This window comes from Rutidosis leptorrhynchoides, chromosome 10 (assembly GCF_046630445.1).
Source record: "Rutidosis leptorrhynchoides isolate AG116_Rl617_1_P2 chromosome 10, CSIRO_AGI_Rlap_v1, whole genome shotgun sequence".
Classification (NCBI taxonomy): domain Eukaryota; kingdom Viridiplantae; phylum Streptophyta; class Magnoliopsida; order Asterales; family Asteraceae; genus Rutidosis; species Rutidosis leptorrhynchoides.
The window spans coordinates 239444818-239463593 of NC_092342.1; the positions used below are offsets into that span (position 1 = coordinate 239444818).

Here is an 18776-nt window from a genome sequence, read left to right on the forward strand (position 1 = left end):
TAACACGGATTGCTATCAGCATCGTTTGTCATTCAGATGTCACGAACAAATGTACAAAATGTTGTTCATCATTCAGAATTTAATCATTAAATTAAGAGGGAAACAAACGCACCCTAAGGGAAAGAAAGATTTATTACCTTTGAATAGCCATTAGGTATATCTTGAATCAAACTTCCAGATGGATCGCAGCGTGTTTTATGTCGCGACTGAGTGTAAAGATTGTACTGTGGAAGATCATACGAAACATTGACAACGGCCCACGAGCCTTGCTCAACTTGCTGAACAAATCTAAGCACATACAACTGTCTCGTGGGAACTAACGACGAAAGCACCTGTAATTCTTCATACATCTAGCAAAAAACAACAATGTAAGTCCTAATAAAACAATATTAGCTAAAAAATGTACAAAATCACTCAAATTGTGATGTAAACTAAGAACTAATTACTAGTTGCAAAGTCCCACTTTTTGAACCTAACTGTCAAGGTGAGATCACTTCTATCGTTCTTGATCTAGACACGATCGATGGAAACAGCTCGATAAATTTGATCTGCCAAAGTGATAGCTCACCATCATTATGTTAAACTAATAAAAAACAAAAGAAAATCATGATTAAGCATTGAAGGGGTAGAATTTAATTACTAACCGAATCTAGAAACATATCAACCAATTGCGATCTATTCACCATAACAACGCTAGAAGCCCTCGATGCTTTGATTCTAACATTAGGGTTCTTCAGAGTATCATTAGGACGAGGAAAAACCCGAGTGTATTAATCAAGATTAAGTGTTTCCATCCCTTCTTTACGACCTTTAACCCACAACAACTCATTCGTCCGCACAAGCTTAATCAACTCATCCATGGCATTATTAGCAATTTCCGCCATTAATGATTTGTCCATATAAGAAAGATACACGTGGTTTTGAAACGGATGGTCATGATTGATCGTGCTAGATGATGCACCCATGGCTGAACCGGTTAGAAGATCAAGGTCCAAAGAAGGACCACTAGAGTTCATTATCATCACCATTCGTTGGTGGTTCGATGTACCACCACCGTCGCCGCCATAACTAGCCATAGATAAATCAAGTGAAGACATGTGAATTGGTTGTACTGGTGGAAGTTATAACATTGATCTACCTATGTACTTGGCTGCAATGATTGATACTCTATCCAACTATCAAAAAATAAAAAAATAAAAATAAAAAATAAAAATACCCGATTAGTCAATTTGCACAATTACTCTGTTGGTTTGTATTCGATCATTTCTCAAAAAATAAATTTCACACAAAAATGATGATATGAAAGAAACCAAAAATGCTAAAACAGATAATGAGTACAAAATGTACAATCTTTTTTAGAACGGCGGAATTTTATTAAAAAACTAGCAAGAATGTATAAACAGAATACATAAATGTAACCATATGAAGCGACCAGTCCTAATCCATAATGACGAATACAATAACATATGGTTACATTACGAGGTATTTGACATCTATATGATACATTTTACAAACATTGCATCCGTTTTAAAAAGATAAACTTTCATTACATCGAAAGTTGACAGGCATGCATACCAATTCATAATATACAAATTATAAATGACCTAATCTGTCATTTACTTAACCATAATCTTTAATGAACTTAACGACTTGAATGCAACGTCTTTGAAATATGCCATGAATGACTTCAAGTAATATCTTTAAGATGAGCAAATGCACAGCGGAAGATTTCTTTCAATCCTGAGAATAAACATGCTTTAAAGTGTCAACCAAAAGGTTGGTGAGTTCATTAGTGTATCATCAATAATCATTTCCATCATTTTTAATAGACCACAAGATTTCATATTTTCATTTCTCATAAACATCATGCATGCATATAGCCATCTGCATAAAAATTATTCATATGGATTGAACACCTGGTAACCGACATTAACCATAATGCATAGAATATCCCCATAGCGCATGTATTCTCAGGCCCAAAAATATATATTGTAAAAGCATTTAAAAAGGGAGCAAATGAAACTCACGATACTGTATTTCGTAGCAATAATGAAAATGACGGCACTGAACAAGTGCAGGGTTGGCCTCGGATTCACGAACCTATATTAAGTATATATATATATATATATATATTTATATGTTGGTCAATATCTGTCTAACAATTTAGGTCAAGTCGTAGTGTATCACAATCCTAATGCTCGAGACCGATATGCAAAAGTTAATAAAAATCAGTTTGACCCAAAATGACTTTCAAAATCTATACATGTTTATTATATACCTTAAATATAGTCATTTTATATAAATATATTTATCAGATTTTATTAAAGTAAATAATACAAGTCATATATTAATAAATAAAAATTTATATTAAAATTTATATATGATAAAAATATACTTTTATATATCTCGAGTAATAAAATTTATATAATTCACTCAAAATCATAAACATATAGTGGTATGTTGTGACGACCCGGGAATTTCCGACTAAATTTAAACTTAATCTTTATATGATTTCGATACGATAAGCAAAGTATGTAATGTTGAGTCTAGAAAATTTTGAAACGATGTTCATATATTCAATTAACCTTTGACTGTGATCGACGATTCACGAACAATTGTTTGTAAATAAATATGTATATATATCTAAATGTAAGATAATATTATAATTTGAAGTTATAAAATATAATTTAACCATTAGAAATAAATATGTATAGGTATATAAATACAAATATCAGTGTGTGTAATAAATTGAAATAATAAAATACAAATTAATCATCTGAATTAAATATATAAAATAATATACAAAATAATTAAATTCTTATTAAAATGAATATATATATGATTTCTATACCTAATTAATATTATATGCATAGTATAAGAATATTAAATATTCAATATAAATTATTATAATTAGTAAATATTACATAGTTAACAATATGTAATAATAATGAAATAAATTTAAATATAGTTGTTATAATAATATTAGTATGTCAAATATCAACATTTATATTATTTATATTATTATTATATTTTAAATATAACACATAAATATGAAAATTTGTTATATATATATATATATATATATATATATATATATATATATATATATATATATATATATATATATATATATATATATATATATATATATATATATATATATATATATATATATATATATATATATATATATATATATATATATATATATATATATATATATATATATATTCTAGTATTGATACTAGTATTATTATTATTAATGCTTCTATTTTTCTTATTATTGGTATTTTAAGTATTACTCCTAGTATCACTAAAAATTAATATTAGTATAGTTACCATTATTATTAAACTTATTATTCTTAATAAAATTAGCATTTTTTTTATCATTTATTAATATTAGTATCTTTATCAATAAAAATTATTATCATTATTAAGATTATTATTAATTAGTATTATTATTATTATTATTATTAATATAATAACTATTCATTAAAATAAATTACATAAATATAAATATTACATACAGATAAATCTGATGCACGTATCTATCTGTAATCTCTCTTTTCTTCTTCTGATTGATACTTGTGTACTTCTTGTCCGTAATATTGTTATACGTCGATATATGGCTCGCTACAATCCAATTCCAAATCAAATCATAATACAGCAACAATCTAATTTTATTACACTCTATAAGGTTTGCTGCTTGATGTAAAAATTAAACAGAAAAACCCAATATTTACTCAACACCCTGTTTCGCCATAACTCTTTTTGTCCATAAATAAAATTCGAACTAAGTATCCAAATATATGAATACAATTTTGTTAGAAGCCAGTTATGTAAACTAACTGCGAAGTTTCATAATCCAATTTCTCATATCGAGTTTGAAATTTGAAGTCAAAGGTAATTTCTAAAAAAGTCAAACGGTTGTTCTAAGTTCAAATTGGGTTTCTGTGTGTCTTTTCTGTTAAAATTAATGCATCATATAGTTTCCATGAATCATTTACAACATAATTCGTGTTGCAACTTTTGTCTAAAATGGCATCAAAATCAAAAGTCGAATTTTTTTTGTGTGTCACGAACAGCAGCAGGCCTGCTATTTCTTTTTATTTTTTTTATTTTTTGTTTTTGTTTTTGTTGTTTGATGAAAGGAAAAGCCAACACATGCCGTTTCTCTTCTTTAATGATCGAATAATTAATTCGTGTTTATGTTTGATTTTGGTTCATGTCGATTTGAGTTATGGGAAGAAGAAGATGAAACACATTATAAACTGGTTTTAAGGTTATAAAATAGATTTCATTCAGAAAAACATGCGACAGAGTGATGGTTAAGGTTGTTGCGGGTGAGCCGGAGGTCAGGTGTTCGAGCCTTGTTTGAGGCAATCTTTTTTTTTGGAAGCTTTTAAGGGTATAACTCTTTTAATTTTTATTTCTATTATTATTATTATTATTATTATTATTATTATTATTATTATTATTATTATTATTATTATTATTATTATTATTATTATTATTATTATTATTATTATTATTATTACTATTACTATTATTATTATTATTATTATTATTATTATTATTATTATTATTATTATTATTATTATTATTATTATTATTATTATTATTATTATTATTATTATTATTATTATTATTATTATTATTATTATTATTATTATTATTATTATTATTATTGTTATTGTTGTTATTATTTTTAACATTTAGTTATTATTAAGTATTAGCATTAGAACCTTATTATTATTATTATTATTATTATTATTATTATTATTATTATTATTATTATTATTATTATTATTATTATTATTATTATTATTATTATGTATTATGGATATTATTATTATTATTATTATTATTATTATTATTAATTATTAACATCATTAATGTAATTATTATTGTAGATTTTGTCACCTAAAAGTAGTAATTCACAACAATATTATGATTATAGTTATAATTAAAAATATTGTTAGTATTATAACTATTATTATTATCACTATTATTATATAAACATAAGTACTATGACTAATATTATTATCATTTTGTTATTAAGTAACACCATTAAGTATTAATAACGTAATTTTTAGTATTAGTATCATTTGAAACTTATTATTGTTATTATTAACAAGAGTATTATTATTAAGGTTAACATTAGTAATAAGATTGACATAATTGTTATTATTTTTATTGATAAGTTAAGTATGACTATAACTATCATACTATAAGATATTATTATCATCATTAAAATTAATAATAAGATTATTATTATTACTACTAATATGATTATAAGTATTATTATTTATATTATCATAAGTATTATTAATATGCAATTACAAAAATTATTATCACAAATATCATTAACAGTAAAATTATTAATTTTATAATTATTATTATGAACAGTATTATTATTATCATCACTTTTAAAATGAGTATTAGTATTATTATAACTACTGATATTATTGTTATAAAGATATTACGACTTTTTATTTATTAATATTATTTTAACCAAATAAATATTAGTTACATAAAAAAAATATATTTAATATATATATAACCTAACTCTATTATGATTTTTATAATAAGTAAGATATATAAAATAAATATATGTAAGTTATTAATGGAATGCATAAATCATTTTAGTAACAAATATATCACTAATAATAATAAATATAATTGTTCGATTACAAATATGTGTATTAATATATATACAAATGATATAGGTTCGTGAATCCGAGGTCAACCCTGCATTGTTTAGTTGTTCAGTATCGTCATATGTATTTTTACTACTGATAATGCTAAAAATGAACATATATTTCATAGCATTATCCCTCAAGAAAGACAAGCTTTTAGTTGCAATTATTCTATTTACAAGTGATATTCGTTTAAATAATAAAAGGTGAAGACAAAAGACAGATTCGACGAATTGAAGATGAAAATGACCAAAAAGCTCAAAAGTATAAAGTACAATCCAAGTGGTTCAATTTATTGATAATAAAGGTCTCAAAATTACAAGAGTACGAGCTGCAAAACGCAAAATACAAGATATTAAATTGTACACAAGGACGTTCGAAAATCCGGAATCGGGACATAAACCAACTATCAACGCGCGACGCAACGGAGCTAAAATTACAAGTCAACTATGCACATAAATAAAATATAATATAATATATAAATAATTCTTAAAATTATATATATATATATATATATATATATATATATATATATATATATATATATATATATATATATATATATATATATATATATATATATATATTATATTATATATTAAAAACCGTCGGCAAACTAGCAAACAAGCGAATGTGAGCTGTCCCAGGGGGCCATGCGATCGCATGGCCAGGCAGTGTTAAATCCATGCGATCGCATGGCAGGAGATTCCAGGCCAGGTCCTATAAATTGCAAGTTTGGGCAACGAGTAATACACATCTTTTTCTAATCTCTCTCTCAAAAACACACACACACACACACACACACACACACACACACACACATATATATATATATATTTATAATTTTAATTTTAATTTAAATTTAATAATAATAAGGTTATAGTGGCGAATGTTGTAAGTGTGTAAGTCGAAATTCTGTCCGTGTAACGCTACGCTATTATTAATCATTGTAAGTTATGTTCAACCTTTTTAAATTAATGTCTCGTAGCTAAGTTATTATTATGCTTATTTAAATTAAAGTAATCGTGATGTTGGGCTAAAATATTAAAGACGGGGTAATTGGACTTTGTACCATAATTGGAGTTTGGACAAAAGACCGACACTTGTGGAAATTGGACTATGGACTATTAATGGGCTTTATATTTATTTAACTGAATGATAGTTCGTTAATTTAATATAGAGATTTACAATTTGACGTAATTATAAATAACCACATACACTCGATCGGACACGATGGGCGGGATATTTATAAGTACTAATAATCGTTCATTTGACCGGACACGGGAATGGATTAATAGTCAATGGACTCATTAAAACAGGGGTGAATTATGTACAAGGACACTTGGCGTAATTGTTAACAAAGTATTAAAACCTTGGGTTACACGCAGTCGTTATCCTGGTGTAATTATTAAACAAAGTATTAAGACCTTGTTACAGTTTAAGTCCCCAATTAGTTGGAATATTTGACTTCGGGTATAAGGATAATTTAACGAGGACACTCGCACTTTATATTTATGACTGATGGACTGTTATGGATAAAAACCAGATGGACATATCGAATAATCCAGGACAAAGGACAATTAACCCATGGTAATAAATTAAAATCAATACGTCAAACATCATGATTACAGAAGTTTAAATAAGCATAATTCCTTTATTTTATATCTTATCGCACTTTTAATTATCGTACTTTTTAATTATCGCAACTTTTATTTACTGTTATTTTATTTATCGCACTTTAATTTATCGTATTTTAATTATCGTCATTTACTTTACGCTTTAAATTAAGTTATTTTTATTTTTAATATTTTACATTAGGTTTTAATTGTGATTTAAGACATAAAATCGACAAACCGGTCATTAAACGCTAAAAACCCCCTTTTATAATAATAATAATTTATTTATTTATATATATATATATATATATATATATATATATATATATATATATATATATATATTTATACAAATATAGTTTTAAAAATATAGTATTAAACTTGGCTAGCTCCATGTGGAACGAACCGGACTTACTAAAAACTACACTACTGTACGATTAGGTACACTGCCTATAAGTGTTGTAGCAAGATTTAGGTATATCCACTTTATAAATAAATAAATAACTTGTGTAAAATTGTATCGTATTTAATAGTACTTCGCAATAAAAATATAACTATTTCGTATACGCTGCTGCACACATCAAGTATTTTTGGCGCCGCTGCCGGGGAACCTCTTAAACACCGAAGCGAAACGCTATAAAAAAAGATTTTTATTATGTTTTAATTTCTTTTTGTAAAAATACGTTTTAAATATTAAAAATACAAAAATATAAAAAGAAAAACAATATATATATATATATATATATATATATATATATATATATATATATATATATATATATATATATATATATATTTTTAAGAGTTTGTTTAAAATATATAAAATTATAAAGTATTTTTATTTTAATTTTTAAATATAATTTTTATTTAATTTATATAAATATTTTATTTAAATTAAAAACAGAAAAGTTAAAAAAAAAAGTAAAAAGTATTCGGGCCGTACTGTAGCAGCCCAAATAATTTGGCCTGGAACCCGAGCTCATGCGACCGCATGGCTATAAAACCCTCAACTCATGCGATCGCATGAGCTGAGGTGACAGCTCTGATCATTGGACGTACGAATTAGGGTTAAGGTTTAATAATTATTATTATTAATTAATATTAATTAGGGTTTTAATTTAATATTAGTTAGATTAAGTTTTAATTAATTTTGTATATTTAGTTTTAATTAGTTTTATTAAATTAATACTTTTATAAAATAATAAAAATAATATTTTTATAAAAATAAGTAATTTTATTATTTTTTATATCTTTTTATAAATTATATATTTTAATCGTTTAATTCATAATTTATATATTTATCGTTCGTAACTAGTTTTAAACTTAGTATTTTGCCATAGTAGCTCTAGATTTTTAGGCTTTGTTGTAAAATCCCTTAAGTGCTTTTTTTTTAGACTAAGATTTAGGTGCTTTAGAATTTTGCGACACCGTTTTAAGATTTTAGTACTTTTTAAGTTATTGCCTTTTTGGATATAGAATTCCTTTTAAGCTTTAATACCTTTAGACGTAACTTTTAATATTTAGTTTTTAGAATACTAAGTTTCGACGCTTATTTTCTTATTTTTATTATTTTTCGACTGTTTATTTTTCGACGCTTATTTTTCAACCTTTTATTTTTCGATCTCTTATTTTTCGACGCACTCTTTTTCTTTCTTATTTCTCGACGCTCTAGTTTTTAGGACATAGAATTTTTTATTTCTTCTCTAAAATTTCAAAACAATAAATTATTTTAAGTGGTTAAATTGATAGACATCCAAAATTTTCTGGTTCGTAGTAATAATTGGATTTATTAGTGGCGAGTTGTGGGCTTCCGATTTAAAGGGTCCTGGCTACCTGCTGCATTTATTGGCTATTCAAAACGTGGGCAAAATCAGAAAATTCTATTAATTTGATAACTTATATAATTTTTATCTTTTATAACTAATAGGATATTTAGTGAATGCACCGAGCAAAACGTTCACCACCTTTCATACGTTCACCACCTGTAACTCGATCAAGACATTTAGCTAACATTGTCACTGTCAATTTTTCTTTAGAATCATCATCTAGGCGACCAAGTACTCCAATTCAAATTTTTGATAATCCATTTTTTGAACCCAACCTCACAATTGAGAATCCGGAGGATATTCAGGGACAATTCAGAGATCCTGAACCCCTAATCATTCCTCCTGAACCACAAATCACTCATTCAGAGATTATCGAGGAAGAAACCATTAAATCAGAATCCTCAAGTGATTCAGATTCAACAAATTCAATCATGGAAAAACTTGAACCTCTAAGTATGGAAGACCGAATGAGAGCTAAACGCACTGGCCAAGGTCACGCAATTACTCAACCAGACATTAATCCGCCAGATTATAAAATCAAAGGACAAATCCTACACATGGTAACTAATCAATGCCAATTTAGTGGTGCGCTGAAGGAAGATCCAAATGAACATCTTCGCACCTTTAATATGATCTGTACTCTATTTAAAATTCGAGAAACGGAGGATGAACAGATTTATCTCATGTTATTTCCATGAAATTTAAAGGGAGAAGCCAAAGATCGGTTAGAATCGTTACCTGAAGGGGCGATTGATACATGGGATGTTTTAGTTGAAAAATTTCTTAAACAATTCTTTCCGGCATCTAAAGTCGTGAGACTTCAAAGAGAAATAGTTACGTTCACACAAAAGCCAAATGAAACACTATATGAGGCGTGGACAAGATTTGGAAAGTTGTTGAGAGGATATCCGCAACATGGTTTAGACACTTATCAAATATTACAAATATTCTATCAAGGATGCGACATCACTACAAGAAAAGACATCGACATAGCAGCTGGTGGTTCCATTATGAAGAAAACCACAACTGAAGCTTACAAAATTATTGATAACACTGCTTCCCACTCACATGAGTGGCATCAAGAAAAAGATATCGTTAGATCATCTAAAGCGGCTAGAGCCGATTCTAGCCATGACTTTGATTCCATTTCCGCAAAGATAGATGATGTCGAAAGACGAATGGAAAAGATGACTAAAGATATTCATGCTATACGAATTAGTTGTGAGCAGTGTGGAGGACCACATTTGACAAAAGATTGTCTCAGTATTGAACAAACAATGGAACAAAGAGAGAATGTTTCATACATGAACCAAAGGCCTGGAAATAATTATCAGAATAATTATCAACCGCCAAGACCAAACTACAATCAAAATCAGAATTATAACCGAAATGTTCCATACAATAACCAACAAGGTCCTAGCAATCAACAAGTATCTAATAATACTTACAATCAGCAAAGACCTATTTTTCAAAATAAACCACCACAAACCGATGATAAAAAGCCAAATTTAGAAGACATGATGTCAAAGCTAGTTGAATCTCAAACGCAATTTTCCACATCTCAGAAACAAACGAATGAACAAAATGCTCAAGCATTTAGAAATCAACAAGCTTCTATTCAAAATCTGGAACAAGAAGTAAGCAACCTAGCAAGGTTGATAGGTGAAAGAAAACTGGGGAGTCTACCTAGTGATACAAATGCTAACCCCCGGAATGAAACAGCTAAAGCCATTACCACAAGAAGTGGTATTACACTTAAACCACCTGAAATGCCTGTAAATTCTGATGACTCTATTCCTACTACACAAGAATCACAATCTGAGCAAGATAAGGAAACAGAACCGGTAGTTGAAAAGGTTAATGAAGATAACATAGTTAAGGCAAAGCCTTATGTTAAACCATACCAACCACCGCTTCCTTACCCGAGTAAAATGAGAAAAGAAAGACTTGAAGCCGAGCAATCCAAATTCTTGGATATGTTTAAACAAATAAATGTTAATCTTCCTTTCATTGATAGAAAACATGCTAGTTAAAGTTGGTACTTTAGTATTTCCAGTAGATTTTATTATTCTGGACATGGAAGAAGATTCTCGAGTTCCTCTTATATTAGGAAGACCATTCTTAAACACGGCTAAAGCAATAATAGACGTGTTTGGTAAGAAACTGACCCTAACTATATAGGACGAGAGTGTTACCTTTTCTGTTAATAGAGCCACGCAACAACCGCAATCTGCAGATGATACATGTTATTATATTCAAACTATAGATTCACATGCAGAATTGTTAGAAGAATTTCCAGAATTACAAGGAACAGGAGAATGTTCTTTAGGAGAAGGAACTGAACCAATTGATGAAGTTGAAATGTTAGCTACACTTATGGCTAATGAATATGAACCAACAATAGAAGAACTTCAAATGCTAAAAGAGGAAGACAGATATCGATACAAATCATCGATAAAAGAACCATCGACATTAGAGTTAAAGCCACTTCCAACCCATTTAGAATACGCTTATTTACATGGTGAATCTGAATTACCTGTAAGAATATCGTCTTCTTTTACAGAAAATGAAAAACCTCAACTCATTTCTGTGCTAAAAGCTCATAAACCAGCTATTGCATGGAAGATTCATGACATTAAAGGCATAAGTCCTTCGTATTGCACACATAAAATCCTTATGGAAGAAGGTCATAAAACGTATGTGCAATGCCAACGAAGACTAAATCCTAATATGCAAGACGTTGTTAAGAAAAAAATTATTAAACTACTAGATGCAGGTTTAATTTATCCAATCTCTGATAGTCCATGGGTAAGCCCAGTTCAATGTGTACCTAAGAAGGGTGGCATGACTGTCATCACAAATGAAAAAATGAGCTTATTCCTACTAGGACTGTAACAGGATGGCGTGTTTGTATTGATTATAGAAAATTAAATGACGCCACCAGAAAAGATCACTTTCTCTTACCTTTCATTGATCAAATGTTAGAAAGATTAGCCGGAAATAGTTACTATTATTTTCTTGACAGTTTATCCGGATACTTTCAATTTCCAATCGCACCCGAGGACCAAGAGAAAACCACGTTCACGTGCCCTTATGGTACTTTTGCTTACAAACGCATGCCATTTGGACTTTGCAACGCCCCTGCAACCTTTCAAAGGTGTATGATGGCAATTTTTCACGACATGATAGGAGAATGCATGGAAGTTTTCATGGATGACTTTTCAGTCTTCGGTGATACATTTGAATCATGTTTAGTTAATCTTGAACGAATTCTTATTAGATGCGAACAATCAAATCTAGTACTTAATTGGGAGAAATGCCATTTCATGGTTAAAGAAGGCATCGTTCTTGGTCATAAAATTTCAAAGGAAGGAATTGAAGTGGATAGAGCTAAAGTAGATGTAATTGCTAAACTTCCACATCCCACCAATGTTAGAGGAGTTAGGAGTTTTCTAGGGCATGCCGATTTTTACTGACGTTTCATAAAAGATTTTTCTAAAATTGCCACTCCTATGAATAAACTCCTAGAAAAGGATGCTCCATTCATCTTTTTAGATGAATGCATCAAATATTTTAATATTCTTAAAGAAAAACTCACTAATGCACCGATCATGATAACTCCAAATTGAAATCTACCATTTGAACTTATGTGCGATGCAAGTGATTTTGCAATGGGAGCCGTTTTAGGACAAAGGATTGAAAAATGATTTCAACCTATTTATTACGCTAGTAAGACGTTATAAGGAGCACAAACGAATTACACAACTACTGAAAAAGAACTCCTTGCTATTGTCTTTGCTTTTGACAAATTTCGTTCATATCTTGTTCTAACTAAAACGGTGGTCTATACCGACCATTCTGCTCTTAGATACCTATTTTCGAAACAAGAAGCCAAACCACGATTAATCCGTTGGATCTTACTCTTACAAGAATTCGATATTGAAATCCGAGACAAAAAAGGAGCAGAAAATCTCGCCGCTGATCATCTTTCTCGTCTTGAAAATCCCTAATTAGAAGTTCTAAATGAATCGGCCATATAAGATAACTTTCCTGATGAATATCTTTTGAAGATTGATTATGATGAAATTCCATGGTTTGCAGACTATGCAAACTACTTAGTATGTGAATTCCTTGAAAAAGGGTTGTCGTACCAAAAACTAAAGAAATTCTTTAGTGATATAAAACACTATTTTTGGGAAGATCCACATTTGTTTAAAAGTTGTCCCGATGGAATAATCCGCCGATGTGTATTCAGGGATGAAGCCAGTCAAATCTTAAATCATTGTCATACAGGACCAACAGGAGGGCATTATGGGCCTCAACTCACAGCAAGGAAAGTCTACGATGCTGGATTTTATTGGCCTAAAATTTTCAAAGACGCGCACCTTCTTTGTAAATCCTGTGATGCTTGTCAAAGGGCCGAAAAAATAAGTCAACGTGATGAAATGCCACAAAATGTCATTCAAGTATGTGAAGTATTTGACGTTTGGGGTATTGACTTTATGGGTCAATTTCCAAAATCTCATAATAATCTCTACATTGCCATTGATTATGTATCTAAATGGGCGGAAGCACAAGCTCTCCTAACTAATGATGCACGGGTTGTAGTCAACTTCTTAAAACGTCTTTTTGCTAGGTTCGGAACACCGAAAGCTTTAATAAGTGATCGGGGTACTCATTTTTGTAATAATCAACTTAAGAAAGTTCTCAAAAGATATGGAGTAACTCATAAAATCTCAACCGCTTATCATCCACAAATAAGTGGACAAGTTGAAAATACCAACCGAGCTTTAAAACGTATTCTAGAGAAAACCGTAGGATCAAATCCGAAGGAATGGACCATGAAATTGGAGGATGCACTCTGGGCTTTTAGAACAGCCTACAAAACTCCAATTGGAACCACACCTTTTAGACTCGTTTACGGAAAAGCATGTCACCTTCCAGTAGAAATTGAGCACAAAGCATTTTGGGCTTTGAAGACATGTAATCTTGATTTGCATGAAGCGGGACGTTTACGATTAAGTCAACTAAACGAATTAGAAGAATTGAGACATGAAGCATACGAAAATTCGTTAATCTATAAAGAAAGAATGAAGAAATGGCATGATAAAAGAATCAGAAGTTCAAAAGAATTCAAGGAAGGAGATCGAGTTCTTCTTTTCAATTCACGATTTAAGCTATTTCCTGGAAAATTGAAATCTAGATGGTCTGGACCATTCATAGTCAAAAGTGTTTTCCCATACGGAACAGTAGAATTGATAAATTCAAACGGGGTTGAATTTAAGGTTAATGGTCACAGAATTAAACATTACATAGATAATCCAATGGAAGTTGAAGATGAAGTTAATCAGAATTTCGACACCACAGCTAACTAAGTGTGGGAAGATTCGAATCTTTATAGGGTAATATGTATTTCTGTTAGAGTTAGATATTCTGTTTTCGTGTAGTTTTCGAGAATGAAATCCGCATGTTCTTTCCCTAGCAGACCCTAAAGAACTAGTCTTCTCCCTCCATTCTGAATTTTTATTTCTTTTAGGTTTTATGAGATGAAGAATTCCTTTGATCTGAACCATGGTCTACTACTACACGCTATGATTACTAAACGTAATAATAACATCTTTCCGAGTGAACTGGTATCATTCATAAGAGGCAAAATGGACAAACCAAGGAAAGAACTCAGGAAAGATCATCACAAGATACATTTTGGTAAAGGAAAATCAAAATCCGCAACAAAAAAGAAGAGCACGACACCTTGAAAGATGTCATAAATGTGGAAAATGGTCACACGAAGGTAAATGTTCGAAAAATCAAATATATTCAAATACTGAATTTATTACTCTATGCAGAGAAGGACCGTTCATATGTTTAGAAGAAAAGATATTGAAGAATCGAGGTTACGCTTATGTAGCTATGGAAAACCAAATCACACGACTCTCCTATGAGTCGGCTAAAGCAGGTCTCTGAGAATTCTATCTCACAGGTAAGTATGTACAGTTTTTATTTGTTTTTATTTATTGCTTTTAACCTTTTGATAATAAATGCTGAATCGTTCGCTATAAAGTATTAAATTGGTATTCAATAAAATTAGGTATGCGAAACCGAAATTATTGATATCATACAAAAATTTATTACATCACTGCGAAATTTACCGTTTATTCTTAAGGTATAAATATCTTTAATCAATCAATCCAAAAATAGTTCAAAATTCGTCAGGAGTAAAACTAGGTAAAATAGCCGAAATTACTTTACCCAAAAGTGGGACGTATATTTTTGATAATATTTGATTGATTAAAGTGGGATAAAAGATCAAAAAGATTTTTAATTTTAATTTTTACCTTGTTTTTAAATTAATATTAAATTATTATTGTAAATTTTTAAAACCAATATATTTAAGTTTTTAAATATTTTAAAAATTAATATTTTTAATATAAGTTTGTAAAATTAAATATTAATGATATTTGTGTGAAATTTTATTATGCATTTTAAAATTAAGTTTGGTGTGAATTTAAAAACAAAATTTACTTTATTTCATTAAATTAAAAATATGATTTCTAAAATTCGTCGTGAGTTGAAGACTAGGTCGTTGAACCGAAATTGCTTTACCCGAGGGCGGGACGAGAAATTTTGTTATCATTATTTTTAATCTTATTGATTTAAAGTATGCCAAAAACATTTAAAAAACCCAAAAATCTTTGCTTTTAACAAAGCTTAAAAATGACAAGTTTTAAAATTTTGTCGAGAGACGAACTAGAATAACGATCCGAAACGCCCTCATTTTAAAAGAAAACAAAATTTTAAACTTTATTATTTATTTTAATAAGTATAAGGTTTTTATTTAAAAAAAAAAATCAGGGACCCATGCGATCGCATGGGATTTACCCTGTAACCTCATGCGATCGCATGAGGGCAGATAACTGGACAGAAACATAAAGGCCATGAACTGCACTCTGCTCCTCACTCTACACACACATAAACACATGAATACTCTCCCAAAATCACCTCTAAAATCATTAATTTTTCACCAAATTCAACCAAATTTCGTTCTACAATTAGCTATAATCATGCCTTTTCTCAGATGGGGAAGCAAAAAGGTAAAATTTTCACCCTTAAACTCATAAAATTCTTAATTTTTGTGATAATTACAAATATTTGTCCTAATTTAATTTTGTTAATTTCTAGTGTAATTAGAGTTAAATTATTAGTATATTATGCATGTATAACCTAGATTGATGCTATTTAACATGATTTGAAGCCAAAAACTTCAAAAATTTTAGAAATCTAGGGTTTGTGTTCTTGAGCAATTTGGGGCTTTTTGATATAAACAGGTTATGGCCGATTTTTGTCATGAATTATTGCTAAATTAAGTAGTGTAACATGTTTAGGTAGCTAAATGATCCAAACTTTGATCCTAAACATGATTTTTGAGAATTAAAGTGGACTTTTTAAGTCTAAATTTCATGAACTTGATTAAATTGATGTATATGTCATTTGAAACTTGTTTAATTGCTAGTAATGATTATTTTGGCATGTTATTTGAGTAGAATGCTTATTAACTTTGTAAAAATTTTCATATATGCTTATTTGAAAAAGTGTAGAATTGATAAAAATATGAAAATGAGCATGAGTTTAATATGGTTTAAACATGTCATTGTAATTGTTTCAAGTTGTTATTTTGCTAACACTAATGCATATTTGGATGCACAAATTTTGTATTTAATGTGTTTTGCAGAAATATACCGAATCTGGCGGTGCATCATCATCCAGACAACCTGAAAACGAACCACAACTAGAAATGCAATATGAGTCACAATATGAACCAGAACCTGAACAGGAACAACAACAAGAACAACAATATCATAATGATCAACACGTACCATAATATGAACCAGACCCACAATTTTTTATTGCCTACGTAGTATTTCCCGCTCACCATATAGTAGAACACCCAACAATTCATGAAGAACAGTTGCATCCCAATTTAAGGATTGATAGAAGTTGGAGAGATTACCCAACGTACCAAAGTAACAAATATAAACTGGTAACGAAAAATGTGGAAGTACCGAGGGTAATCGATTGGGAGCCTTTGGAAAGGGTCCAACTAGCTAACCCAGTTAGACTGCTACTAATCCAAAGGTATGGTAGCTCTTATTTTCCCGATTGAGAACGTTTATTTACCACTCGTAGGCCTGTATATAAAGAGTGGTGTGTTGAGCTTATGAGTTCTATAGCTTTTAATAAGGATGTAGATAGGTTAGATGATAAGAGTTTTCTTAGATTTTTACTTGGCCGTAGGATATACAGAATTTCCATGCTGGACATGGCCAGGGCTTTACAGATTTACACTCCCGCTGAATTACTATTGCCTGATTATACAAATTTGATTTATCATGGTGAAAGGGTAGATAGAAATTTGACGCTGACGCCGTCTGGAGGCATATGTCAAATTAAAATGTTTTTACGCGAGGAGGAAGACACTCCTATTTAGATATTAACAAAGCAGAGCTTCGTATTATACATAGATTTTTAGCTAATTTGATTACACAAAGAGGTAACATAAAAGAAAAAATGACCTTACACGATTTATTTTACCTTAAGTGTATTCAAAACACTAGAAGCTTTGTTAATATCCCCTACTGTGTTGGTTTTTATTTGTCCAAAATGGTGGAAGGAATACAGTAAGGGGGAATAATAGAAGGAGGTATTTTTGTGACTCTCATTGGAGAGTATTTGGGTATAGATAGGGATCAAGGGGGTCCACTGATGGTGTGTAGGGAACAGGATGAGACTTTAGGATTGTGGGTCTATCAAGGTGCAAAGGTATTAAAGAGCAGACGCAATCAGGCAGTACCATATCAGGGCTCTCATCCACAGGTAGAGAGAGGTTCAGATGAGGAAATGGAGGAAGCGGATGAGATTAGGGATGTCATTAGGGAGGCTGTTACTGACGTTTACCAGCGTATAGATGAGGTAGAAATGACAAATGAGGCTAGACATAGTCAGTACGAGCAGTGGCATGCCGAGAATGTGTACGAGCATTCCAGGCAACGACAGCATGATAGATGGCACTATCATTAGCATCAGATCATGAGCCAACTATCATCTCAGGTACCAAATAACTACGTACCGACCCGACCTGCTTACTATCCGCCACACCAGCCCGATATGCGACCACCATTTACTCTCTACGACCCCAACCAAGCCTATCAGTACACCTATAACCAACCGTGGAACCCGACCGATGACATGAACTGGAACCCCTATCCAGATTGATACAGTTCCCGTTGGTGATTTTTATCTTTTATTATTTTTATTTACTTATGTTTAAAACATATAATATTGTGATACTTTTATGTAATTTTTAACATTTTTTATTTATTTTGTTACTAATATTTCGTATTTATATTTAGAAAGTGGGATGTTAAGTCCCATTTCAAATTACCATGCATGTTATTATTTGTATGTATGTATATTGTCAATTGTACACAACAGGGTAAAACAGCGAACTTTCAAAGACTGACATTAAGTTCAGCAAAAGCTACTAATTTTGACGACAAAACGAAAAACAAATGTGATGTAACAACAAGAGAGAATGAACAAATAATGTGCACCATTTATCATTCAACAAACAAACGCCA

At 29.9% G+C, this 18776-nt stretch overlaps 1 pseudogene; it reads right to left on the reverse strand.

Moving 5' to 3' along the window:
• Window positions 1-18776, reverse strand: part of LOC139870899 (homeobox-leucine zipper protein HDG11-like) — a 93580-nt pseudogene that overhangs the window by 19981 nt on the left and 54823 nt on the right.